Genomic DNA, 27,264 nt, shown 5'->3' on the forward strand with positions numbered 1-27,264 from the left:
GCGGTGGCGACCTCGCCGGAGTTCGGCAAAAGGCACTGCGGGGCTTGATTCGACGCGGGTTCGGGTCAGGGAGCTAGCGTGCGCTACGGCGAACTCATCTGGGCGAGCTAGGGGCGTATGGGGGCTCTGCCGTGGCGCGCAGCAGCGCCGGGCGGCGTTGCGCGGCCGCAGTCCCGCCGGCGTGCCATTGTGCGCCGGTTTGAGGGGAAACAGGGGTTAAAGGGGGTGGTGCGGTGCTCTTACCTCTGCGCAACGCGCAGGAGACTTGCAGAGGGGAGGAACGGCGGTGCGGAGATGGATTCGCGGCAGCTCGGCGGCGCTCCGAGTTCGGCGGTCGTGGACGAGGTCGACGCGGGGGGTCGTGGTGGGGTGTAGCGGGCCCGGGGAGACTCCGGGGGCCGAGGCGGAGCCGGTGCGGGAGTCCTGGCGGCCTGAGGTGCGACGGGGCGGCGTGCTCACGGCGGCGCAGATCGTCGGCCCGGCGGAGCAGGGCGTGGCGCAGCGAGCTGGGGTTTGGGGGCGGCGAGGGGAGTGGATGGGGTGCAGGGCTGCGGCCGTGGGGGCTAATTAAAGGGAGAACGCCAGGGATCGCGGGGTGCAGCGGGATATGGATCCCGGCAAGCTCGCCGGGGATATCGGGTGCGCCGCGGAGCCGGGAAGGAAGGGGAGAAGAGGGGGCTGACGCGTGGGGCCGGCTGGTCAGCGGCGGGGCGCGCGAGCGGGCGGAAGCAGGCCGCGTGGGCTGAGGGAGGCGGGCACGCGTGCGGGTCGCTAGCGGAGGGAGCGTGCGGGCTGGGCCGAGCGCGAAGTCTGGGCCGAGCCAGTTTGGCGTGGGTTGGGCCGCGGAAAGAAGGAGAGAGCGGGCCGGGCTGGGTTGCGTTGGGTTTCCTGGGCTTGGGGTTTGGGTTTGCTGCTGGGCTGAAGGCTGACTTCTTCTTTGGGTTTTGCCATTCTATTCCTCTTACTTTTCTAAATCTAATTCAAACAAAGTTTGAATTCAAATTTGAATTTGAATTCAAACCACACTCAAATAAAATTATGCACCAGCATGAATGCAACAAAAATTTAAACCTATGATAAATTTTAATTAATTAAGGAACAAAAATTAGATTAAATGCCAACTAAACACAATAAACCTTAGAAAATTTAACTTAAGCCAATTAATTTATTAACAAATACTGAAATTTAAAATTAGGGTGTTACAGTGGGTTGCAGCTCAACGCCGTTAAACTTCGCCGTGAGCCATAGGTTTGCGCATGGCGAACCTTACTCTTTGCCGTGGGCCTCGGGGCAGCACACGGCGACGTCATGGACCCGTTGATGCTTCAATAACGGCTCATGGACGGCGTGTCCTTTGCCGTGTGCTGGAGTTAGGCACCCAGTAAAGGTTAGTGTTTGCCGTGTGCTAGAGACAGGCACACGGCAAACATTAGGTTTTGCCGTGTGCTGGCCCTATTGCACACGGCAAAATAAAAGTAAACAGCACGAACCACTGAATTAGCTCATGAATAGAAATATTATGGATAAACATTTATAATTTATATAAATTCGAAATGTGAACTAAAAATTATGAAATTTGTCACGATCTCATGTCATCATATATAGAGTCTTTGGTAAAAATATGGTTGGATTATTCACTTTTTTCACAAATGTTGCTTACAAACTGTTGTTTCTCCGGAAAAAATCCATATACTTTTAAAGATTTAATTTTTGTGTGTATGCGTAACGATTTGCAAGTATTAATTTGAGTTCTAAACTTTTTATATGGGCAATACACGACATAAAAGTAGTTCATGTTCAATCATGATAAATTTCTGAATTTGTTTGCCATTTTTTGAATTTTTTAGTACCCTTAGAATTAAAGTCGGAATATTCAAATTGAGATATACATGCATAGAAAAATACAAAATTTTGAAATAAGGACTTCTAGTGATATGTTTAGTTAATTTGATAATCCTTTGCAACATACATTTCGTTAAACTTAGTGAAACATGTTTCCAAATTTGAATGAAAAGAAAGAAGGTTTGCCGTGTGCCAGGGATACGGCACATGGTAAAGTACTTCTTTGCCGTGTGCCATACCCCTGGCACACGGCAAAGTACTTCTTTGCCGTGTGCCATACCCCTGGCACAAGGCAAAGTGGTGTTTTGCCGTATTTTTTTCCATAGACTGATTTAAAATTGAAAATAAAAAAAAGTTTGTCGTGGGCCCAGATCTAGGACACACGGCGAACACTAGTTGTGCCATGTGCCCCCGTGTTCGCCGTGTGTCCTAGATCTGACACACGGCGAACGAGTGGACACTTAGCCATTTCGTCTGTGCTGCGCCCGCTCACTATGTCACTCTGTCTCACTCAGCTCATCCTCGAGCTCATGCGTCGCCGCCCGACGCCGCCGGCCGCACGCGCCCCGCCGGCCAAGCTCCGCCCGACGCCCCCGCCGACCGAGCTCCGCCCCGGCCGCAAGCGCCCCGCCCCCTGCCCCAGCCGCACGCGCCCCCGCCGGCCGAGCTCTGCCCAACGCCCCAGCCGCCCGACGCCCCCGCCGGCCGAGCTCTGCCCCGGCCGCACGCGCCCCGCCCCCGGGCCCGGCCGCATGCGCCCCCGGCCGCCCGACGCCCCTGGCGGCCGCACGCGCCCCTGCCGGCCGAGCTCCGCCTGACGCCCCGGCCTCCCGATGCCCCCGCTGGCCGAGCTCCGCCCCGGCCGCACGTGCCCCGCCCCCGGGCCCGGCCGCCCGACGCCCCCGCCGGCCACAGGCCCAGTAGGAGGAGGCGTGCGGCACACGCCCCTACCGGCGGGCCCAGGAGGAGGAGCAGGAGAGGAGGAAGAGGAGGAGGTGGAGGAGAGGAAGAAGAGGAGCCGGCCGAACATAGAAGAGCAGAGGAGGCGGCAGCCGTGGGGAGAAGAAGGAAGAGGAGCCGGCCGTGAAGAGGAGAAGATCGGAGGTTCTCGCCGCTCGCCGTTGCAGGAGAAGGTCGCTCCCCGTTAAGCACCTAGGTGAGGACTTGAACAAAAATTTCGCATCCTGTATTTTGGTAGTGCTTTTAGTTAGTTTGTTGGTAGGTAGTTGTATCTCACTTTGCCGCTCTCGCCACCGCTGGAGAGTATTTTGGATAGAAAATTGTATTGCCTGTGATGATATATGCTATATATATTAACCTTGAGCTTGAGACAGGTTGCCAACGGTTGTGCCTATAGGGTCTTGTCATATTCCAGTTATGACATTAATGGATATCGCTTTCAGACAAGAAGCCACGAGCAGAGTCGGCCCAATCGAAAAACAACAAATTCCGGAGTTTGTACGACAGCCCTTGATGGGGTCGAGTATTATGGCATAATTGAAGAAATCTATGAACTCACATTTCATGGTTGCAAACCTCTTAAGCCTGTCATATTCAAATGCCATTGGTTTGATCCTAACGAAGTGCGACGGACCCCTCATCTCGGCCTAGTTGAAATTCGCCAGTCATCAGTGTATCCAGGAGACGATGTGTATATTGTGGCTCAACAAGCCACGCAAGTTTATTATCTATCATATCCGTGCAAAACTGACGATCGCTTTATGGGTTGGGACATTGTGTACAAGGTATCACCACACGGTAAAGTACATATTCCAAATAATGAGGATTACAACATAGACCCAAACACATATGACGGGGAATTCTTTCAAGAAGATGGGCTTGAAGGACATTTTGAGATAGACTTAACCGGAGTGATCGAAATGGAAGTACACGATGATGAAATGGTTGATGACGAGGACGCTGGTGAGGAGGTTCGTAATGCGAAGAACCTAGAATTACTTGAGCGATTACAATTAGGCAATGACAATGAGGATGAAATTCCACCGTTAGAGCACGGGCTTGAACTTCTCGACTTGCATGATAGTGATGATGAGACATATGATCCAGCTAATCCCAATGAAGATGATTATTTCTAATACATGTATGATCCGTACTAATTGATTTATTAATGTTACTTTCTAATTATGTCACATTTATTTTCTTTCTCTTTATAAGATCGTTTTGTATATATGTGCTGATTGGTTTACTATTTTTAATTGCAGGTGATTGAAGAAAGATGCCGGGCGGCGGACTTCAACGATCGGTTGCCTCACTGTACAGAAGAATGATGCCACACTCGGATGCTGGTGAGGGCTCCGATAGGAGTTCCGGGTTGGGGTGAGGCAAGGGTCAAGGGAAGGGTGGACCCAAGAAGGGTCGAGGGAAGGGTGGAGGCAGGAGGCGTCGAGAGCCTTCGCCTGTACCGCCGTCTTAGGAGGAGGAGGAGGAGGAGGAGGAGGAGCCTGCCCAGGACCAGGACCAGGAGCAGGAGGAGGAGGAGTGGCAGGCGGACGCGCAGGAGGAGGAGGGGGAGTCGTCTGAGGAGGACACGGCCGAGGATACCTCTACGCCGGCTATCTGGTTGCGAGGTCCTTCGCGACTCCCAGATAGGCCGATACCTGTTGCCTTGCGCCCACTGATTCGAACGAGCGGGGATATGTAAGTAATTTGACATGTTATTACTACTTTTTCATTTCCTAACTCGAAAATCATGGTACAAACTAATATTTTCTCTTAATCACTTTTGCAGGTGTTGGACTGTCCTTAGTGGCGGTGCTCACAAACGCAAGGTCAATGGCATCCTGGGTCTTTTGTGCAGGGACCACTTCTCAGGCCTGGTCCACTATCAAGGACGGTACGAGCCGGCCTGGACGTGGGACCACTACATCGCCGCCAACAACGATCAGTTGGATCGGAGCGGCAGAGCCTTTGAGAACAAGGCGAAGCGGGTAAAGGCCGAGCTCTGGGTAAGTTTTCCCCGGCAAAAAATGGTCAATACATCACATTCATTGAACATTTTGTTAATAATGACATGATCCATCGTCTTTATATGCAGGATTTTTACAAGTGTGACGAGGGATACGAGGAGCGGGCGGCGATTGTGGCTCACAATCGATGCGTTAAACTCGTGAAGGACATGCATTATGAGGCGCAAGTCCAGTTCGTCATCAACTATTGTGCACATTTCCTAAAGCAGAAGATCATGAAGACTGAGGCGAGGGATTTGAAGCTGACCCGAGAGCAATATTTACAGGTAAGTTCAAATTTATTGTACGATGAAAAACATCGTTCAATGTCTCTCTTCTTACATGTCATACATTTGATCACGTGTAGGTTCCTGTGTGGTGGTGTCGTAATGACACTGTGTGCTGGGAGTGCATAGTGGACAAGTGGTTCGACCCCGAGTGGCAGGCTTTGCACGACGCTGGCCGGCAGCGGTGATTGCTGATGCTAGGTCCAGCACACCATCAAGGCAGCCTCAACAACGACGAGTACAGGGCTAGATGGGTACACACTACACAAACTCATTTCTCTAATCTCACGTTCAATTCAGCATAATTTGTAATCAACTTCTTCCTTTTTCGCAGTCGTCCTCACATAAAGGCCAGGAGTGCAACCCGTTCGTGGGATGGGCTCTGACCCGCAAGGGCAAGGCGACATCCAACGCCACCTACAACCCTGACGACCCGCCCTCGGCGTACAACAACCCGTCCGTCCACAGTCGTATCCAGGCGTACACAGAGATGGGAAGACAGGTCCATAGGCCAGACTAGGATCCGAGGAGCCAGCCCCTTGATGGAGAAGTCATTATGAGGGTGGGAGGAGGCAAGAAACATGGGCGCTACTACATTGGCGATGGCCTTGTAGACACGGCCAACACTCCCACCCTCTCCCAGATTCGAGCGAGGAGCACGGCCAATAGCCCGGCCATACGCCCACGGCTGTCCGCGTCGCAGCTCCAAGTGCAGGAAATTCAGGTTATTTCTTATTTATTCATAGTTCGTTCATTTTGTACATATATTTGATTTGCATTGTAACATTGTCATTAAATATTGTAGAACCAAATGCTAGCGCAAAAGGCAGCGTACGAGGCGGCGTTGGCCGAAGAGAGGAGATTACGACAAGAGAACGAGCAGAAGCAGGCGGCCGAGATGGCCCAGATGTACAACTACATTCGAAGTCTTTCTGTCCAAATGGGTAATCCCATCCCAGCCTTCCCTGTGGTTCCTGCTCCTACTTCTCCTCCTGTGAGTATCTTGAAGACCCTTTAGTTTCTTTTGAAATATTAGATACTTAGAGAACTTTAGACTTAGAGATTGTGACTTATATTACTCACTTTACGATTTAGGGAACCTACATATTTAGACTTGTTTAGATTATAACTTGAGAACTTGGTTTTTGTCTCACCTGCAATTTACTGTCTTATATTTTTTGCAGAATCTATCGGCGGCATCGAATACGCCAGACTTGTCGCCGGGCATCTCACCGACGCTCCCACAGCAGTTGTTCCCACCTCAGTTCGGCGGCCCACCACCGTTCGACGGCGCACCGCAGCCATAAACTAGTTTATTTCAATATTGATGGACTTGTGAACTTCTGGATATGCATTTGTGAACTTCTGGATATGTTGTGAACTTGCAGGACTTTGCATTGGACTTCTGGATGTGTTTGAAGTTATTTGTGGCTAGTTGTGATATATAGTGCCTGTGATGTTTGTTGTGATATATATGTGATATGTAATGACTGTGATATATATGTTGTGATATGGGGTCCTTTATACGTGAAAAACAAAAAAAAAAGATTTGTTTGGTCACTTTGCCGTGTGCCAGGGACTAGACACACGGCAAAGTGACCATATGGCCAGCCCTGGACACCAAGTTCGCCGTGTGCCTAGGCCGTGCACACGGCGAACTGACCATAGTTCGCCGTGTGCCTGCCGTCCGGCCACACGGCGAATCTGGGAGCTTTGCCGTGTGCCTGCCGTCCGGGCACACGGCGAATCTGGGAGTTTTGCCGTGTGCCTGCCGTCCGGGCACACGGCGAATCTGGGAGCGTTGCCGTGTGCCTGCCGTCCGGGCACACGGCGAACAGCCACCGACGTCGTCAGCTGGCCGTGACGGTGTCTGCCTGCTTTTTTTCGCCGTGAGCCTATATATACACACACGGCGAAAAGGTTTGTCGTGTGCCCGACTTTTGGCACACGGCAAACAAGGTCTTTGCCGTCCCCGTGGCTGCCGTCCGCGCTTTGCCGTCGGACACCGTCGGCGAAGTCTTCACCGTGTGCCTACGTGTCTTCGCCGTGTGCCTCGGGCACACGGCGAACTCGTGGTTTCCGGTTGTGAGCCCAGGAACATGGAGCTCACAGATCTCTGGTACTGGCAACCTTTGCAGCTTGCTGGTTCACGGTATCATGATGCCAGGAAGAAGACCAATAGAAAGGTGGAGAAGAAGCTGCCATCAGAGGACCCCTGCTGCTGGTGGATATAAGGAAACGAGGAAGAAGAAGAAGGTGAAGGAGCTTCCATCTGGTGCCTCTTCTGAATATACAGAGAAGGGAAGTAGGAAGAGAAGGGCAAAGGAGATGCCATCTGGGGCCTCTGCTGAATATACTAGAGTAGGAAGGAGGTGACTGCAACATTCCGCTACATGCAAACATTGAAACTCTTGCTCCTTGACAAAATTCATGCACATTACCTGGAGGCACTTGCCCGTCTGCCGGGAGATGTCTTGCGCAAGTGTCACCACAGCAGCCTCCTCAGGGCTGGTTATTGTTATGGCCCAATGGATCCTGTCTCCAACATCATTCTCAACACAATTTGGTATGCCACTACATGCCCCACTCAGAGTGATTTTGAGGTTGCTATGATATGCACTAAGGCACTTCGGCGCATAGAGTGTTGCTTTCTTTATGGCCTGGTTGCCTTTCTCCTTGCACTCTTCAACACACTCACAGAACACGATGTGGTATGGTACTTGCTTGTGAGCAACATTGATGCCGCACCAGCCATCGCAATGGCAGAACAGCATGGTCATGTTTTGTCTGGTGCCTACCAAGAAGCACTATATAAGAAAATAACAAAAAAGACACCTTCATCAGAGACACGGAATCAATACACGTCTGTAATTTATTATTAGAGACGCGGGTCAACTACACGGGTCTTTGATGTGTTGGTTGACACGTGTAGTGAAAACACGTCTGTGATTTTTTGAGATGTCATCAGAGACGCGGTTTGAAAACACGTCTCTAGTGAAGTAGTGTATATCGAATCGTCCTCCCATCCCCCTTCCCTTTCACCTCCTCCTCCCCCGCGAACCCCCCGCGTCTTCAGTTCCTGAGGTCGGGAGGCGAACAGGCGACCGCTAGGGTTTCGTTCCCTGGGGACGCGCCGCCCTCCGACCTCTGCCTCTCCTAATCCTCCTCCGCTCCGGGGTAAGAGACTCCCCTCCCTGCTCCTGGCCCCTCACGCCCTAATCGCGCACCGGCCCTGGCTCGCTGTCGCCCCCATCCGGATCTCCGCCCCGCTGCCGAGGTGAGAACATGTGCGCCCGTCCGTCCACGGCTTGGCTCGTAGGTTGCTTGCTATGCTCGTTCCGTTCCGATTTGATTCGATTCGATCCGTGGCTGTGTTACCCGGACACCCGTGTCTTAATTTTTTGCCGAGTCGGATACCCCGCACCCGTGTTGGATTCCAAGTGTTATTTGCCGTGTCCCCAAAAATTCTAACGAACACCCGTGTCCATGTAACACTGATCCATGGGGGGTAGGTAGGTAGCGGCCTCTCGAGGCTTCGGATCCTGTGGTCTGAGCGTCCTGATCTGCGGATCTGGGCGCGGTGCTGCTGGGATCAGAGGTTCCAGATCCTGGAGTTAATTTCGTAGGTGGTAGTTGTGGTGTCGGCATAAGCTAGGGTTTGAATGGTTTCGTGACAGCTTGGCACTACGATTTATTGGGGTTGGTTCTGGTAGCAATCGCCCGATTGGCTTTACGTGGGGTATGATTCTACGTCAGATCGATGAAATTTTCAATCATGGAGAGTTCAACCTCGAGTCTTGTGTAGCTTAGCTTTTTAGGAACTGTTCAGATAGTGGGATTGGAGTTCTAATTTTCGAAACCCTAGCCAAATTGAGACTGAGATCTTGTTCCTTCATCTCCTGCCCAAATCCTGTTTTTACAGTCGCCCGCACGCAACCCAAGTCACGGTCGATTCCACCGCCCGCAGTCCTTCCAATGCGCAGAGCAGATTTCCCGTGGTGGGTCCCGTGTTGCGTGTTTATCTCTCCCATTTCATCCCCGTTCACAGCGGCTTCTTTCATTTTCACCGTTCTCTTTCCTCTTTCTCTCTTAGCTGTCTCCTGAGCTCCACAGCTTCCTAATGCAGAGCTCCTGGCGGCGCGGCAGCGACGCGCTCACTAGGAGGGCAGCGGTGGGTGAGCTCCTGGCGGCGGCAGCGCGCTCCGCTGGAGGAGCGGCGGCGACCCTCCTCACGAGCGAGCTTCGCGACGGCGGCGGCGCGCTCCCCACCCGGCAACGGCGGCGCATTCTGGGGGAGCGACGGCGAACCCCCGAGGTAGGTGGAGCGACGTTTTGGCTTTTTTTCTTTTTTTTTTATGCAAAAGTTTTTCCCAAAACATTTGCAATTTTTTTATTTTTGCAGCAAAAATTTTTTACAAAAGATTTTGCAAAACTTTATTCATATTTTTTGCTACAAAAGTCGCACTGAAATTTATTTTACAAAAAAATTTTTCATACTTTTTTATATTGGATGGAAAAAAGTTTTCTCAGAAATGTTCTCCATTTTTATTAAAAAAAATTTCTTTCAAATATTTTCTCATCAAAGTTTTTCCGATCTCTCCAAATATTTTTCTTGAAAAAAATTCTCCAAGAGTTTTTATCAGAAAACGATAAATATTTTCCGAAAAGAGAATGGATTGGTTGGGTGCACGCATACCAAAAAGGGAAAGTTTGCCGCTGTCAGAAATTGACCGTATGAATTGAAAGTCACGGGCGACCGTAAAATAGAATTCCCCATCTCCTGCAACGTTATCCCTTTCAAAAATCGAGATAGGCCAGGCATTAGCCTTTTCGATGTTGCATATTTTGTGCTAGATTTGGTTTCCCCACTTGTGATTAGTGCAAGTCTCCCACTCCAAAGTGGGTGCTGTTGGATCAGGGAGATGATTTTTGCGGGGTTCAGAATGGTTTCTTTACTGGGAGTCACCTAAGTTGCTGCAGTAGATTTGTTTCCAGATTTATGATTGTCTGATTCAGTCCTGTCCAGTGGTATGCCTTCTGCTCTTTATAGGTAGTTCTTATCTGCGTTTAGTTGCCTGGTGAGAGGAGTAGCTGATGAATTAGTGCAACTGAGATGTGATTCAGATTTCAGATTTTTTATATGTGGACTTGATTGCCTCCTGTGGGCCAGTAAACTAGATGTTTTCCGTGCTTCTGCTTATGGAGTTGAAGTTAGTGATGCACCTTAGCTCTGAAATTGTAGCATCTCTGTGCAAAAAATTGAAATGAGTAGTAAATTTTTTGTCTTCTTTGTAGTGATTGTTTTACTTTCTAAATCAGAGTACATGGATCTATGCTTGACACTCATATAGTGATTCTTGCATTTACATTACTGCTTTATGGTTTCTTTGGTTGGTGGAATAATGGTAGCTGACTTTGAATTCTTCTGGGTTTATTTTTTTCTTTTGCATGGGTCCTTGCTGAATAACAAACAAAGAAGGAATTGTTCCTTGCTGTCTGCTCATAGGTGAGTTCTTGCAAAGTTTCTTATTGATTCATCCCTTATGTGCTACCCATGTTCAATATGCTCTCAGCTTCCTGGTGATAGATAAGTCATTCAGGTTCTTTGTTGCTAGATCTAAAAGCTTTTGCCTCTGGATTCTAGCTTGCTAAACTGCCAAACTTGATGGTCAATTGGATTAATATCTAGGTAGTTTAGATTGCAAGAATTTGCTGAAAAATAGCTGCTTCTACCACTGTTGGTTCTTGATATTGTATCTCACAAGGTAGCTGATAGATACCCTAAATAAAAGCTTAGTGGCCAGTTAGCTGATTATCAAAGTATTTTAGAATGCATGAATCTGCAGTTACATGTTCGCTCTCTGTCTTGCTGCCTTATGTTCTATGCGTGGTGCTTGGAAGTTTAGATATTACAGTGCAGCCTTCTGTGGCTGAAATTTACTTATTTGGGATTTACAGACTGAAGTTGCTAATTTTCAGGTTACTTCCACGTGCGAGGTAAAGGGTCCATTGATGCTGTCTGCTGCTTGGTAGGATCTGAAGTTTCTGCAGCACCCAGTGAGGGTATGTTTGGTTCCTCTGCAATAAGACACACAGAAGTGCCACAAAGAAAAGGTTGGTCTGGCTGACACCACCTATTGTTATTCCGTAATAAATGATGTACAAAAAAGATGATAGCTCATAATGATAGCTGCGGTGTCTAAAATAGTTGTATACAATAGATGATAGCTCTATTTTCATCATGCATTTTTCTTCTTTAAATCATTTTGTAATTACTCATTGAGCAGGATGACTATTAAGTTGTCAGGAAAGTCTTTGGGGGCATCATCAAAATCAAGCCAATGAAGAAAAGAAGGTAGCCTATGAGGACTATGAAGCTGAACCTGCTGCTCAGCGACTAGTACCACGAGGTCACCCTCTCCTCCAGGCCCTTCTGGTGGAATGGCAAGCCGCAGGTACGACACAGTCCATGATCTCATTGCCATGGTAAATTCAGAGGCTTGTAGTGTTTAACTTTACCACTTTACATCTTTAACTATATGGTATATTTCCCATGATAATGGTTACTTCACTTCGTATCAAACTTCTTCCGCCAACTGTTGTGTTTGCCAAATCATATTTTAATTGCCTGCTTCTGATTCACTTTAATTGTCATTGCCTGTGAATCATCTTGTTTCTGCTTTGCATGTTTTCTAACATGCCTTGTTATGCAGTCACATACTGTCTTTCAGTACTACTGTCTATATGCTATGACTGTATGACATATCCTCTATTTTCCCACTTCGGCCACATGATAACATACTTGTTCTTTTTTTTCTAGAAAATTATGTTGGGATCCCAAAGATAAGTCACCTGGATGCATTGCTTAAATGAGTGCTTAAGTTTGCTACCAGAGCAATCATTAAGGTATTTAACTAAACATGTGATAATTTTTTCCATTAACTGATCACTAGATATTGTCCATTAACTAAACATATCTGAATTTCGTGCAGGTAAGCAGCATAAGAGCAGCATGCCCTGGTCACCAGATATTGACAACTTTTAGTGAACCTTGGTCACCAGGTTAGTAGTACAAGAGCAGCATGCATTTTTTTTATATCTCTGTTCTGCGTAGTAGCATGTTGCTTGTTTACTTGAGTGAATATTCAGCTACTCATTATAGGACAAGTAACCTGAATGCACGAGCTAATACTTAAATCACTTATTTGTTTGTCTTGCCTTGATAAGTAGCTCTCATGGATTTTTCTTGTGTTCATGATAGATTGACAATAGCTACTTGGGTTGATCTCCTTGCAGGATAATTAGTGCTTGGTACTGCTTAGTACTGGTTAAATTACCAGTTTAACAAGTCTAGATGCCTATTGTAGTGAACTGCAATCTTTTTTTCAGGTTAAGGGATAGTGAATTGCAATTAAGTTGCTCTGGGTGCTTGGTACTGGATTCGATTTGCTGTTTTATTCTAAGTTTTCCCTTTCTTGTGAGGATTGTACCTAAAATGGTTTCTTCCAAGAAGACGTTTGCTCGGAGAAAGGTTGGCTCATAACTGTCTGAACATTCCACAGCTTCAGTTAATTTTGATCGAACACATAAATATATATCTCAGTTATCACCTCATTAATTTTTGATGCAGTCGGTAACAAAAGTTCGATGCCTTATCTCCACGCTATCATATCTCTGGATCTTGTATTTCCTCTTTGGTTCTGTTTAGTGAACTGAATGCTTGAATTTATATTTCTCCTTTGTGGTCTTGTAGGTTAGGTTATTTCATGCCTTTGCAGTTGCAGCTAACTAATCATCTACAAAATGATTATTCTTTTGGCTACCAGTTCAATAATTATTGAAGCTCATTTGAAGTTCATGATGTTCATCAATAGTCATTTAAGCAGAAGTCCCTGGCTGGAAATAAGGATGCAGATTAGATAATTATGGTGACTTTAGAGATAGTTGTCGATTGATATGAATGACTTCAAAAGATTGTGTATGTGTATCTGTATCTGTAATGTATATATGGATAGATCTTATATATTTGTGATATAAATAAGACCTATTTCATGTCCTATTTTTCTATTTTTTTTGTTTTTTTAACTCATCATCACAGACGTGTTTTCTTGTAGCCACGTCTCTGATGTGGGTCATCATAGACGCGTTTTAACCAGCCGCGTCTCTGATGACCCACATCAGACGTGTTTTTAACTGGTTGCGTCTCTGATATCCATCACCAGAGACGCGTATTTACTAGACGCGTCTCTGATGTGGTCACATCACAGACGCGGAAATCTGCGTCTGTGATGCGTTGTTATCACAGACGTGAATTTACAGACGCGCGATTTCTGAGTCTGTGATGAGGTTTAAGAAGTGTCTCTAATAAGGTGTTCTTACATAGTGAAGCCTATAGCTGTGCGGCGCTGAACTCATGGCACCCTGATCCTAAGGCATTGTCGAAGCTAACCATGTCACTCCTGCAAATGGAATTAGTTGAGTCTTTGTGGAATGGCCATGCGCTCTCAAATAGTGAAGTTGAGCAGCTCCGCATGGTTCTGTCGGCATCATTTGAGGTGCAAGTCTCGCCGCTGGACCAGGCAGAAATCCTATCTGTGAACCAGAAAAGATTCATAACAGACATCAGAAAGAAGTTTCAGGTTGATCAAGAGTTCTTTGCTAGCAAGGCCAATGCTGCATTGAGCAACTATTCCAAGAAAAACGGGGTCAGTGAATTTCCATTCTGTTGTTTTTCTTTCTTCTTTGCTTTCAAATTTCACTGTTATTTGGTCAAATGTAAACTTTTTTGCTTTATTCTGCCTACTGAATTGCTATATGCAGGGAGATTTTGAAATCCATGTTATTTGTGGTGTGAATCCTTATGTAAGCAAAGGCGCAAGGTCACATGTCAACTTTTGGGCAACACCCAAGCGATCAAATATTGCTGGCGCTACTCCTAGATTGTTCTTTGCTGAATTTAACAATGATGATAAGGAAGAGGAATCATTATGTTTCTCTGTTTCTTCTGCTTCTATTGACTCTGGTATGTTTTCTGTCTCTCATCAACACTTTGCCAGGGGCTCTTGAAAATATGTTTTTTTCTTGTGGGAAAGGTACCAATCAGTGTATGATCCCAGTGAATCTGAATGTTTAAACTCAACTAGGTCTGGATGTTCATAACAAAGCTTGGGTTGAAATGATTAATCTTGTATGCCCTTAGTCATATTTCTTTGCTGACGTCTCAAATAGATATTTGATAAGGAACACTGGCAAATGGCAACAAATTTTTTTTCGGTTAAGATATGATAGATTACAACTGTTCCAGTCCAGTAACAATTTTTGCTGTTATATAACAACTGCTAGGTAGGATGTAATTTTTTTTCTTTCAAACTTGCTACACTGAATCTAAATGCTTGAGTTTCAGCTAACTAAAATTTGGATGAGCAATAGTTATCTTATGACTATGGAAACTTCAATAATATGTTACCACTATGCAATTCACAAATTTTCTGGGTGTTTTATTTTGACAAAAACTGACGTCATTATGCTTCTTGGTATTTGCTTGTCTCTTTGCATGTAATTGTATTTCACTCATATTTGGCTGATTACTCGTTTTAATCACTCTTGTTTTCGAGAGAAGTGCGCTGCTTTGACTGTGAGTGCCATGGAATAAAGATTGTGCATCCATGTGGTGAAGTGTATCATGGGAGTGGCGACGATTTCAACGTAATGGCTCATGGAAAACATAGCATAGCATCAGCAATGAGTTGCTCATTAGCGCCTGCCAGTTTCATGTCGACACGGTGTGCATATTAGATGAGGACTGGATCTATTTTGATTCGAAGCTAGATGCCAAGATTGCTGAGAGGAACCCGATGGATGACGGTGCCTTTAGGATATGGAGGTGGAATGACAGAATCTTCTGAATCAAGCTGCTGGATGAACCCTACAGATGACTGTCAGAATCTTCAGAATGCACTGTTTGTGAATCGGTAGCTCCATATTTCAGTGATAGTGTGCCTTTGTTTGAGAGACTAAGGTTGATGCATGATATGTGGTTTTTGTTAGTAAGAGCATGGATCAGTAGGCAGCCGGCGCTCGAAACATTATCGGGAGTGCGTTGCCTCCACAACTATCTAGTCAATTTTAAGCATTTTGTATAGCACCACAACTTTGGTGCGAGATACTTGCACCTGGATGTTATTTGTGGATATTTGCACCTGGGAGTTATTTGTGCATGCTTTGCGAGATAAGCAAAACAAAATCAAACCTAGGCCGCACGAACTTGTCTCATAACAGCACAAAAGTCATAGCAGATAGAGATTGTTCAGGTTCATCGTTCTGAACTGAAACCGTAGATGGTCATTCCCAAACATGGATGAAAAGCTGCACATGTGCTCCCTCCCTCCCTCTCCTCCCTCTCTCATTTCCTGGCAGCAGACACCACGGCGGTCAAATTCATGTGCAAACAAGTTCTACTGTGATATGTGAACTTGTAATCTATTAATTCGAACATGTATTTTTTTCAATTATTTTTGCTGGTATGTGCTGACCGGGCTAGCACGAGCCCGTCAGGCTCACTGGACCCGCACGGTAATCCTGCCCCGTGCCCTGCCTGGGGTGCCAGGCCGGTCTGCCCGTTTGGCCAACTGCAGACTCGAAGCGCCAGACATGAACTCGAAACTGCTGTACAAGTCAAACAAATGGACCATCTCACATATTCTCCGCCTTCTTTTGAGGAATCATATATTAATACTTAGTAAGATTAAGAGCAGTATAGATTCGAGGGTAAAGTCCCCCTGCAATGTTTTCTAGTGCTCTAGGCACCGTACAAGCATCAGAGTGACTCTGGTTGGTGCAGGTAAAATTACATGGTTAGGAGACTGACTGACGAGCTTGTTTAGCGAACCTGTGATCTATCTTGTTGAGGGTTCTTGGGATCTTGCGAAATTCACAGCTCCGATTTCGAGTCACTGATACAATCTCTGCGACTGAAGGTCGCGGATGCTAATGAGCAAGGTGGCATAGCTGTTCTGGAGATCATGTAGTGTGTCCGCCATCTGCTGACAGTCAGAGAGGTAGATGCATTCTTGTAGCTGGAGTTTTGACTTTTGATCACTACCGTTGCAAGCTGAGTAGCTGAGGGTCAGCGCATGAGGGCCTATGGCATCATTCACCTGGGCTTTGAACATTCAGGTCGGCTGGCCTGTTAGATGAGAGTTGTGCATGTAGACTCCCAAGCCAGCCGGTGTAGGAAAAATTGTTGCTCACCTGCGGGGTGTGGAATTGCCTCAAGTATCATCGGAGTGGGCCCTCCAACCTGAGCTATGTGACTGCCTTGAAGTAGTGCTTGGACAGAATGGTGTACCTGCGAAATAGTCCATACCTTTCGTTTGAATCCATGTTCATTTCGTGCCTTCCGGAGAATACAAAGCGTGGTAAAGACCGCTCGGAGATGGTATGGCTGGGCATTGTGCTGAAAGATGGCTGCAATCTGAGATTACTTTGCATGGCCATCAACTGGGAAAGCATCAGCTCTCAAGAGAAAAAAGGAGAACCAAACTGCCCTTGAGAAAGAGCAAGCAGGAAACAGGTGGTCGTTGTCTTCACTGACTGAGCACCGGGAGCACGACTCCTCAATATGCTGAGAGAATCGTTAACAAGGAACATGTATTACGCTACAAGTTGGAGAGGTTGTTGGACCAACAGCATATATATTGGAAGCAGCGAGCCCATTCTACTTGGCTGACCCAGGGTGATCGAAATACTAAATTTTTTCATGCCCAAGTTTCTGAAAGGAGAAAGAAGAATCATATTGACAAGCTGTTGAAGGATGGGGGAGATGTGGTGGCGGGGAAATCTCTGAAAACTTTTATAGCTAACCAATATCAAGATCTTTTTATGTCTAATGCAGGTGTTCAGATGGAGGAGGTGCTTGGGTGTGTCCATACCCGGGTGTCACATGAAATGAATGAGTGTTTGGAGGCTCCTTTCTCGGATGATGAAGTCTGGAAAGCTTTGCAAGAAATGGGCGATCTGAAGGCCCCAGGGGCTGATGGAATTCCGTCAATCTTTTACAAGAGGTTCTAGTCGCTGGTTGGGGACAAATTGAAGGAAGAGGTGCTCAGTGTGTTGAATGGAGGTCGTATGCCACGGGGTTGGAATGATACTATAATAGTGCTGATTCCAAAAGTAAATAAACCAGAAAAACTGAAGGACCTGCGCCCCATCAGTCTATGTAATGTTGCATACAAGTTGATCTCAAAGGCCATAGCAAATAGAATGAAAACAATCTTACCAGAAATTATTTCCCAATTCCAGAGTGCCTTTGTCCCAGGTCGTCTAATCACGGATAATGTACCGGTGGCATATGAACTGACTCACTATTTAAAACAAAGGAGAGGGAAAGAAGGGGTAGCAGCAATAAAATTGGACATGAGTAAAGCCTATGATCGAGTGGAGTGGATATTTTTGAAGAAAATGATGGAAAAGCTAGGTTTTAGTGAAAAGTAGATTAATTTGATTATGATGTGTGTTACGACGGTTTCCTATCGCATTAAGGTTAATGATGAATACACAACAAATGTGACTCCACAAAGAGGGCTTCGGCAAGGAGATCCCCTCAGCCCGTATTTATTCATTATTTGTGCGGAAGCTTTGTCAGCCTTGCTGCAAAATGCTGAATCAGAAGGTAAAATTCAAGGAATCAAAATATGTGAGGCAGCACCGAGGATAAATCATTTGTTCTTTGCGGATGACTCTCTAATCCTTATGAGAGCGCGAAAGGAGGATGCCAGTGAATTACAAAGAATCCTGCATGTTTATGAGAGGGCGTCGGGACAGCTGATAAATAGAGATAAGTCTTCAGTTTTATTCAGCCCAAATACAGATGTGATTTGCAAAGCCCAGGTAAGGGAAGAATTACATATTGGTTCAGAGGCAAAAAGTGAGCGATATCTGGGTCTCCCTGTATCTATTGGCAAATCACGGAAGAAAGTGTTTGAATATATTAAAAGGAGAATCTGGGGAAGAATTGAAGGATGGCAAGAGAAGTTGCTTTCTAAAGCGGGCAAAGAGGTACTGATTAAAGCTGTGGCACAAGCTATTCCAACCTATGCAATGTCGTGTTTTGATCTAACCAAGGGATTGTGTGATGAACTGAATTCGCTTATTGGAAAATGGTGGTGGAATCAAAATGATAAGGAGAATAAGATCCATTGGCTGAGCTGGGACAAACTTACTCTCCCAAAAAAAGATGGAGGTTTGGGCTTTAGGGACTTGTATTTATTCAATGTGGCTATGTTGGCAAGGCAGGCATGGAGGATTTTGACCAATCCGGATTCTCTGTGCAGCCGGGTCCTGAAGGCAAAATACTTTGCTGATAGTACCATTTTAAAGTGTACAACAAGGGATGGAATTTCATACACTTGGAGGAGTATTTTACATGGGGTTGAAATTTTAAAAGAAGAAGTGATCTGGCGGGTGGGCAAAGGAACTTCTTTAGATATTTGGTCGGATCCATGGATTCCACTGGGGTTACTCGTCGACCAGCCACCCCAAGGGGTTCTTCTTTACTCACAAAAGTGTCAGAATTGATTGATCCCTTAACCGGTTCTTGGGATGAACAGCTGGTGAATGACACTTTCTGGGAGAGAGATGCTGAAATTATTTTGTCAATGGCTACAGATGACAACAGTGAAGACTGGCCAGCATGGCACTTTAATCCTAAAGGGGACTTCTCTGTAAAATCTGCGTACAAACTGGCTGTTAGCAAAAGAGAGCAAGATAAGGCAAGGGATGCATCGAGATCAAATGCTAATGACTCAGGTGTGGACAGATTCGAATGGAAAAGGATTTGGAAACTGCCTCTCCCAAACAAAGTGAAAATGTTTATATGGAGACTAGCACACAATAGCTTGGCAGTTCGAAGAAATATTGCTAGAAGAGGAATGAAAAATGAAACAATCTGTCCTATGTGCAGGAGATTGGACGAGGATTGTGGCCATCTTTTTTTCAAATGCCAGGGCGTTAAGGGAGTTTGGCGACTATTGGAAATGGAACATATTAGAACTCTCCTGGTGGAATGTAAATCAGCAAAGGAGACAATTAAAGAAATTTGGAAAATGGATGAAGATACACAACAGAAGGTATGGGTTCTGTTATGGAGGTGGTGGTTGGCTAGAAATAAGGTTAATGCTGGAGACAAAAGGCTGTCAGCTCAGGAAATAAGCTCGCTTGTTACCTTTTTTGTGGCTGATTTTGAAAAACTAAGGAAGAAGGAAACAGAAAAAGGACAAAAACAGGAACACAAATGGGAACCTCCACAACCTGGATGTTATAAGATTAACATTGATGCAGCTTTTCGGGCCAAATCAAACACTGGTGGATGGGGTTTTGTAGCAAGAGATAATACTGGTGAGTTTTTAGGAGGTTGTGGATCTCTAGAGTATGTCACAAGTCCAATACACGCCGAAGCCTAGGCTGCTTTGAATAGTCTACAAAGAGTGGCTCAACTGGGAATGACGAGAATAGTGCTTGAGATGCATCAAATCTCCATAAAGGACTGACTTCTGATGATCTGGACAGAAGCACAGAAGGGGGTCTATTTCGCCAAATCAGGAATTTTATGAATCAAGTGTTTGATCGATGTGTGGTTCGAGTTTGTCCGAGATCATGCAACAAAGTGGCTGATAGCCTTGCTGCTCATGGGGCGAACGTTGTACGTTCTGGTTCAGTGGTGTTCATGAACCAAGTCCTCGAATTTGTAGCCAATTTGGTCTCTGGGGATCTCCCTGGAGCCTCTGGTTAAGTGGAAGCTTTGTTTTCCTGCTAAAAAAAATGCTGAGAGAATCGATGAGCGCTCGCTCCTGTTGGCAGAGCATTTCGTAGCAACCGCCATGCAAATGTCTTGATCCTAGGCTGCAACAGCTTAGTCTTTCCAAACCGTCTTGAGAATGTTGAGCGTGTCCTGAGTGATTGATCTGCTTCCCTGAGATGGTGGAGGCTGTTGAGCTGCAGTTTCTAGAACTCGGAATGCATCCTTTGAGGTGCAAACTCCTGACGGAGCTGGTGTCCAGCATAGTCAGTCTGGTTCACTAGTCAATGTAACTGAAACCTGCACAATATAGGATAAGCAATGGGACCAAATAATTGTATATCTTTTGTATGTCCCAATTTTTTGTGTTACTGAGCCAGAGGTCCGATACTGTGTTAGGGCGGGGTGTGCCCGTTGTAAGGATCACCGGAGTGTCCGACCCTAGAGGGGGAGGGGGTGAATAGGATCGCTAATCGCTTTCTATCATAGGACTCAATCTATTTGCATGAGATAAACATAACACGTCCTACACATGTTAGTTATGACTAAAGTTTATCTATTCTACTCTCTACTTACCCCTAAAAGACTTGCAACCTATAGCCAATCCTAACCAAACTAACTAGGAAAGTAAAGGCACGCAAGATAGAGTAAATGCGGAAATATAATACAGTGAGTTAAGAGGTAAGGTAGAGAATATGCAAACTCCCGTGAAGACACCAAGACACACGATTTAACGTGGTTCGGTTAGGACACCAAGTCCCTCCCTACGTCCACGGCCACTTGTCCAACAAGAACAAGTGTGATGCCAAGTCTCTTCGCTCGATCACCGTCTTGCGTTCGCCACCAAGGTTTCCGGCAAGCAAAGGCTAAGTGGCGCAAAGTCCCCAAGACAAGGCCACCGCCACCGTCTCTCTCAAAGCGTCACCAACGGCACCGTCTTCACTATTTGGAGCTTCTCACCAAGAGGGGTCTCCTTCCCCGCACAAAGTGTCGTTGCCTCTCCACACCAAGTCGGAGGGTCACACGACGAGTACACGATTGCTTGCCGCAGCAAGACTTTGCTCAAGGGAGCTCTCGCAAGAACTAATCCCTATACAAGTGCACAAAGCACTCTCCCAAAACTTCTCACAAGCTAGATATGACACTAAGCTTTGCTAGGATGATTGGAGATGTTAGTTTGCTTGGGCAACACTCCCTTCAACTTTTCTGCCGTCCAACCATATGCAGCAACCGGCCTTGGGGGTATATATAGCCCACACACCCCAAAAGAGTCGTTGGAAAAGTGGCTGACAAAAAACGCTATCACCGGTTAAACCAATGATCCACTTTGTGTCATCACCGGTTTAACCGGTGAGCACCTTTTTCCAACTAGCCGTTATACTTCAACGGCTACCTTAATCAACCGACGTAATCAACCGGTGAATGTAACTGTCCCAGAGTTCCCGAAAACCAACTCTCTGGACAACTACACCGACGTAATTGACCGGTGTATCATCGGTTCAACCGATGTATGCATTTACTTTGGTCTTCTTCTGCCGTTGCACCGACGTATTTAATATCTTCATCGTCGGTTCAACCGCCGACACAAAACCCTAGCCTCAGCTTCTGGGTTCATTGCACCGGTGAGTACAATTTGCTCATCATCGGTTTATCCGGTGATAGCAAAATGTCTCCGTCTTGTTTGTTTTGACTTGATTTCTTCACGGTCTCTTCAATTCTTTGTCCTTTGGACCGAAGAGGTTTCAGGGCGCTGCACCGGTGAGTACAATTTGCTCATCATCGATTTAACCGGTGATAGCAAAATGTCTCTGTCTTGTTTGTTTTGACTTGATTTCTTCACGGTCTCTTCAATTCTTTGTCCTTTGGACCGTAGGTGCGGCCCTTCGGGACTAGCTACGCCTATCTTCTCTTTGTCATCACTTGAACCTAAAAGCCTGAGAATTGTCATCTTAACAATCATATTAGTCTAAGTGTTGTGTTGTCTATATCAATCACTAAAACATTATATTGAAATATGGCATGAGAGGCCATTTTCGCTACAATCTCCACCTTTTTGGTGATTGATGACAACACAATCAAAGTAACCAAGATGAATTGCAAGAATATGAAATTGATACCAATTTGAAAAGTTAGAAACTACTTAGCTTGCTCGGATGACATTTCAATGCTCATTTTAAAAGCCACCGGCATTTAATTAGCCCATAGGACGAAATGCTTCCGGCTTGATAGCAATTGTGAAACAATGGCTTGTGGCCAATGTAAGACAATTGTGTGGTTTGAACCATATGAGCAATGAAAAAAAAATTGTACCTTAGTCCATGGGATCATAAAATTGCACTTCTCCCCCACATTGACTAATTACCTCCCCCTATCACCATGCATACTTTTGCATTGCATTTTCCAGTCCTCCCCCTTGCTAATGGCATCATTTACTCCAAACTATTTGCTTGTTTTTAGGGTACATTTCTCCCTCTTTGTCATCAAACACCTAAAAGCTTCATAACCACTAGCAACAAGGAGCATTAGTAGCAAAAGAAATTTACTAGTGATAGAATGTTATACCAACTAACTTTGGCATATCTCTCTTTGTTTGAACAAGCTCCCCCTTTTTCAAAGCTTGTGGCACCTCATATCTTGACACCAATTGTGATGCCAATTGTGACTTGTAGGGGTAGTGTTCAAAAGAAATTGAACTCATGGAGATAGCTCTAGGTGACTACAACAAATAGCACTTGTAAAGCATATTAGTCACACAAACATAAGTTATAGAGTTAGCTCCCCCTAAATATGTGCATTAGTGTTTGAATCACTTTAAACAAATGTATGCACTTATAATTCACATAATGGGGATTTAACTTTATAACTTGCTAATCATGGCACCATAAGCAAGCAATTGATATCAAAAGCATTTTTACCACGAGTATGAGAGATGTCAAATTGCAAGATATGCTATGAAAGACATGCCATGTGAGAGAATCAATTAAGCTCATGTAGGTTGCAACAAGATATGATAAAGCATAGACAACCTACCATATGAAATTTCTAGGAAAGCATATCAAATGAAAGATACCAATAGTAAAGATAAGATCATGCAATCCTAGAGAGGCATTGAGCTACAATGATGCATGAAGGATATCAAATGAATTGAGATCATCCTCTTACTTGGTTGGGTGTAAGCTTGACCAAGTCTTCCTTTTGCAAGAGTGTATTGATGATGTCGTAGTCGGGCTTGCGAAGGCTTCGGAGAATCTTGCGGTTGATTTCTTCATCTTTAACTTGATTGAGACCTAAGGCATTAATTTCATTGACAAGAGTATTTAATCGTGAGTACATGTCATGAGCATTTTCATTGGGAAGTTGCTTAAAGCTACTAAGCTCCTCGTCGAGAATATGATATTTTTGATTGGCAACATCCTTTGTGACCTCATGATTCTCGACAATTTGCTTCCATAGCTTATGAGCATTTTCATTAGCAAATACACGATTAAACACAATATCACATAGAGAAGACAATAGAATTGATTTTGTAATGGCATCATATTGTCTCTCGGCCTTAGTCTCATTTTTCTTGCCTAATTCGGTGACACGCCAAACATCAAGCCCACGGGCTTGGAGATGTGCTTGCATAAGCACTTTCCATCGTGGAAAACCCGTGCCATCGAAAAACGGAGCCCTATCGGTACTCATCCCTTCCCCGGACATGATACTCACTCGACGGTGAAGTCGACGGGTCTCCTACGAGTTTTATCACAAATTTTCCAATGGAATTGGCTAATCCTCGTAAGAGGTGTGAAACCAAGCTTTGATACCAATTGTAAGGATCACCGGGGTGTCCGACCCTAAAGGGGGAGGGGGTGAATAGGGTCGCTAATCGTTTTCTATCCTAGGGCTCAATCTATTTGCATGAGATAAACCTAACACGTCCTACACATGCTAGTTATGACTAAGGTTTAACTATGCTACTCTCTACTTACCCCTAAAAGACTTGCAATCTATAGCCAATCGTAATCAAACTAACTAGGAAAGTAAAGGCACGCAAGATACGGTAAATGCGGAAACGTAATACAGTAAGTAAAGAGGTAAGGGAGAGAATATGCAAACTCCCGTGAAGACACCAAGACACGATTTAACGTGGTTCGGTTAGGACACCAAGTCCCTCCATACGTCCACGACCACTTGTCCAACAAGAACAAGTGTGATGTCAAGTCGCTTCGCTATCTTCTCTTTGTCATCACTTGAACCTAAAAGCCTATCTTCGGGCCTAGCTACGCCTATCTTCTCTTTGTCATCACTTGAACCTAAAAGCCTGAGAATGGTCATCTTAACAATCATATTAGTATAAGTGTTGTGTTGTCTATATCAATCACCAAAATATTATATTGAAATATGGCATGAGAGGCCATTTTCGCTACACCCGTGGATATTGAGGTAGTCATTCATGTGGCGCCATAAAGGGCATCAAAGCTCTGTCCAAATATTTGTATTCCTTCTACAAATCTTATTGGTGTAATCGTCTTCAATAAAACCTTTGATCTTCAAAATGGACACCCAGAAGCAAGATTCTATGAGGATAATACTTTGATTTGATAACTGAGGACAGAAAAGGGTCTTCTTTATTGATGATGCACCAAGCAGAGTGAATAAGAAGGCTCTTGTTGACTTTTTCTAAATCTCTAATTCATAAACCACCTTTATTTTTAGGAGAGCAAATATCAGACCAAGCTCTAAGATGAAGCGGTTTAGATTGATCACCCTATTGAACACCCATTCACCAAAATTTCCTAATGATGGCTGTTAATTTTGCTAAAAAAATTTAGTGAAAAGGACGTTAGACATGTAGTAAACAGGAATAGATGCAAAACCTGATTTAATGAGAGCTAGGTGAGCAGCATGGGAAAGCTTGTTTGCTTTGATTATAGTGAGCTTGGTTCTAAACTCTTGTAGGATAAACTGGTAGGTCTTTGCTCTGTCTGTGGCTGATCAGGAGGGGGTGCCCTAGATGCATGGTGTTGGGCCGAAAGTCTTGGACAGGAAAGAGCTGCTTGATTTGATGCTGAACTTGCTAATCGGTATGCTTGATAAACAAGATAGAGGTCTAAGACCAATTTAGGGTTTGGCCAGATTGGTCACAAAAGTCATGAATGGATTTGATGCAGGCTGCTTCACAAATATCAGCTTTGCCATAGATGATGAGATCCTCTGCAAAGAGAAGGGAGTGTATCGGTGGGCAGCCAGGGCCGAGTGTGACTCCAGAAAGGTTGTTGTCATCTAAAGCTTGCTGGAGGTGAACTGAGAGTTCGTTTATTGCAAGAACAAAAAGGCATGGCAAGAGTGTACAGCCCTGTCGGAGCCCTCGGCTAGCATTGAATCGACCAAAGGACTGGTCATTGATCACAACAGAAAAAGTTGGCAATGTGATGCATGAATGAACACAATCAATGAAATCACTCTGAAACCCTTGGTGTTGAAGAGCTTGAGCAATGAAAGACCATTCTATCCTATCAAAGGCCTTTGCAAGATCGATTTTAAACATAATGAAAGCAGACTGTTTCCAAAAGCTGAGGTCGAAGGAAGGAACTATCTCCTGAGCAATAACAATATTACTAGTTATATGCCTTCCCTGAATGAAAGCATGCTGACTAGGATGAATGTACTAGGGTTTTATACGATCAGCTAGAGATTTAACAGCTACATTGTAGATCACATTGCAAAGGCTAGTAGGTCTAAAATCCTCTGGCCTAGTTGGGTTATTTTTCATAGCAATTAGAATAATATGGTGTTTAGAGATTCTGGAAATTTACCCTTTTTCTGTAAAAATTAGTGATTAAATCAGTAACGTCCTCTTGAATCCAGTCCCAAGCAGCCCTGTAGAAAGTAATATTGAGACCGTCAGGTCCTGGTGCAGCATCTTTCATCCTTTTTATCAACTGCAAAAGTTCATATGTATCTGGAATGGTCATGGTAAAATGGTCATCCAAAAGTACCTGTTGTTGACTACTCTGCATTGGAGGAACAGGCAGGATTAGAGGTAGAGAAAAGATTATCGAAATACGTTATGAAAAAATCAGCTATTTCACCAGGAGTTGAAATTATATTTCCTTGGATATCCTGGATGTGTGCAAGACAACTTTTCCATTTCCTTTTAATAACAGTCTGCTGGAAGAACTCGGCGGCGTCATCACCATCAACTGCCCAGAGCTTTTTCGCTCTTTGCTTGTAGTATTCTGTGATCTTATCTAGGAGAATTTGGTGCTGGTGGACTAAATGAGCTTCCTCTGCATTTTTGCAACTTGTCAGAGATCGGCTTTGGAGCTGAAGCAATATCTGTTCTATTTCTGAGCTGTTGTGGAATTGGTTTTTTACGTTTGCTCCAACTGTTAGAGCACGAGGAAATTGCTTGGTTCTTTGGTGGTAGGGCCTATGTTTGGTGGAAACCCCATTTTTATTTGGCTACAGTTTGGAAATCCTGTTCATGAGCCACCAGTTCGCAAATTTGAACTGTTTGTGTGGTTTTGGGATAGAGAGATTGAGAACAGCTAAAATACGAGCATGATCACTATAAAGCATTTGTATGTAATAAACTGATGGTTGATGGAACTACAAAACTGTCACGAACAGAAACTCTATTCTATAATTCAGTTGCAGTAACCTTGGAACTTCTAGTATTAGAGATGAAGATTACCTGAGTGTGTGTCGATGTCATGAGTCAGGCGAGATGTTGCATTGTGCTGCTGCCAAGGCTCCTGCCCATATCTCGACAGTTCCAGCTTAAAATCTCATCGTGCCCCTGGCACCCTTGAGGCTGGCACCAGAGCCAGATGTTCATGTTGTAGTTGATGGAGGTGAAGAGCACTGCAGGGAGATGGCGTCATGCTTCTGCTTCTCATACTCTTTAGATGGGAAACCATGCAGTGCTTGTTGAGGATGAGGATGCCAAGAAGCCCTGTCAGCAGATCCGTGCTCGGATAGCTCAATTCCACTTCCCGTGTATGGACTAGAGCAATCCTGGCTGGATCCATATCAGGAACGGTGGAAAGATGGAGGATGCTTGGGGATCTGCTTGGATTTGATGGGGGTGGGTTGAGTGGTGATGTTTCCTTTAGATTTGGGATCTGAGGCAGCAATGAACTCAAGAGATCATTGGAGATTTTCACAGATTTGTGATGGAACAAGCGGTGGAAATTGGATTTGATTAAATGGTTGTCCCGAGCAGATTGGTGAACAGGGTAATCCTGGGGAGAGGAGGAAGGGAACCAGCATTTCGAACCTGACTCGAGAGAGATCAAGCTGAATAATTGAGCACTCATGCCATGCAGATGCAGCATTGCTTTTGTTTTCTACTTGCCGCCTTTGAGTTCCTAGTGAAGCTAGGAGG

General features: G+C 45.2%; 4 long non-coding RNA genes across 8 annotated transcripts; 2 read left to right on the plus strand and 2 right to left on the minus strand.

Annotated features, from left to right (window-relative positions):
- Positions 1-11,412: 11,412 nt before the first annotated feature.
- Positions 11,413-13,097, plus strand: LOC120683943. Of its 3 annotated transcripts, none has more exons than XR_005678996.1 (4): positions 11,413-11,550; positions 11,916-12,001; positions 12,088-12,157; positions 12,849-13,097. It is a non-coding gene; the product is annotated as an uncharacterized LOC120683943 (long non-coding RNA). The 3 variants fall into 3 exon arrangements; XR_005678997.1 differs by having other exon boundaries at positions 12,922-13,097; XR_005678998.1 differs by lacking the exon at positions 12,849-13,097 and adding an exon at positions 12,357-12,442.
- An 823-nt stretch (positions 13,098-13,920) lies between these two features.
- On the plus strand, positions 13,921-15,287 carry LOC120683307. The gene is made up of 2 exons (XR_005678764.1): positions 13,921-14,117; positions 14,715-15,287. It is a non-coding gene; the product is annotated as an uncharacterized LOC120683307 (long non-coding RNA).
- A 505-nt stretch (positions 15,288-15,792) lies between these two features.
- Positions 15,793-16,728, minus strand: LOC120682427. Its single transcript, XR_005678448.1, has 2 exons — positions 16,346-16,728; positions 15,793-16,251 (listed from the first exon to the last, which is right to left on the minus strand). It is a non-coding gene; the product is annotated as an uncharacterized LOC120682427 (long non-coding RNA).
- Positions 16,729-16,759: 31 nt separating this feature from the next.
- Positions 16,760-27,255, minus strand: LOC120682426. 3 transcript variants are annotated; one of them, XR_005678445.1, is made up of 3 exons: positions 26,572-27,255; positions 25,691-26,164; positions 16,760-20,189 (listed from the first exon to the last, which is right to left on the minus strand). It is a non-coding gene; the product is annotated as an uncharacterized LOC120682426 (long non-coding RNA). The 3 variants fall into 3 exon arrangements; XR_005678446.1 differs by lacking the exon at positions 16,760-20,189 and adding an exon at positions 24,303-24,422; XR_005678447.1 differs by lacking the exon at positions 16,760-20,189 and having other exon boundaries at positions 24,309-25,888; positions 25,967-26,164.
- Positions 27,256-27,264: the final 9 nt, after the last annotated feature.

The sequence above is a fragment of the Panicum virgatum genome, chromosome 7N (genome assembly GCF_016808335.1).
Source record: "Panicum virgatum strain AP13 chromosome 7N, P.virgatum_v5, whole genome shotgun sequence".
Classification (NCBI taxonomy): Eukaryota; Viridiplantae; Streptophyta; class Magnoliopsida; order Poales; family Poaceae; genus Panicum; species Panicum virgatum.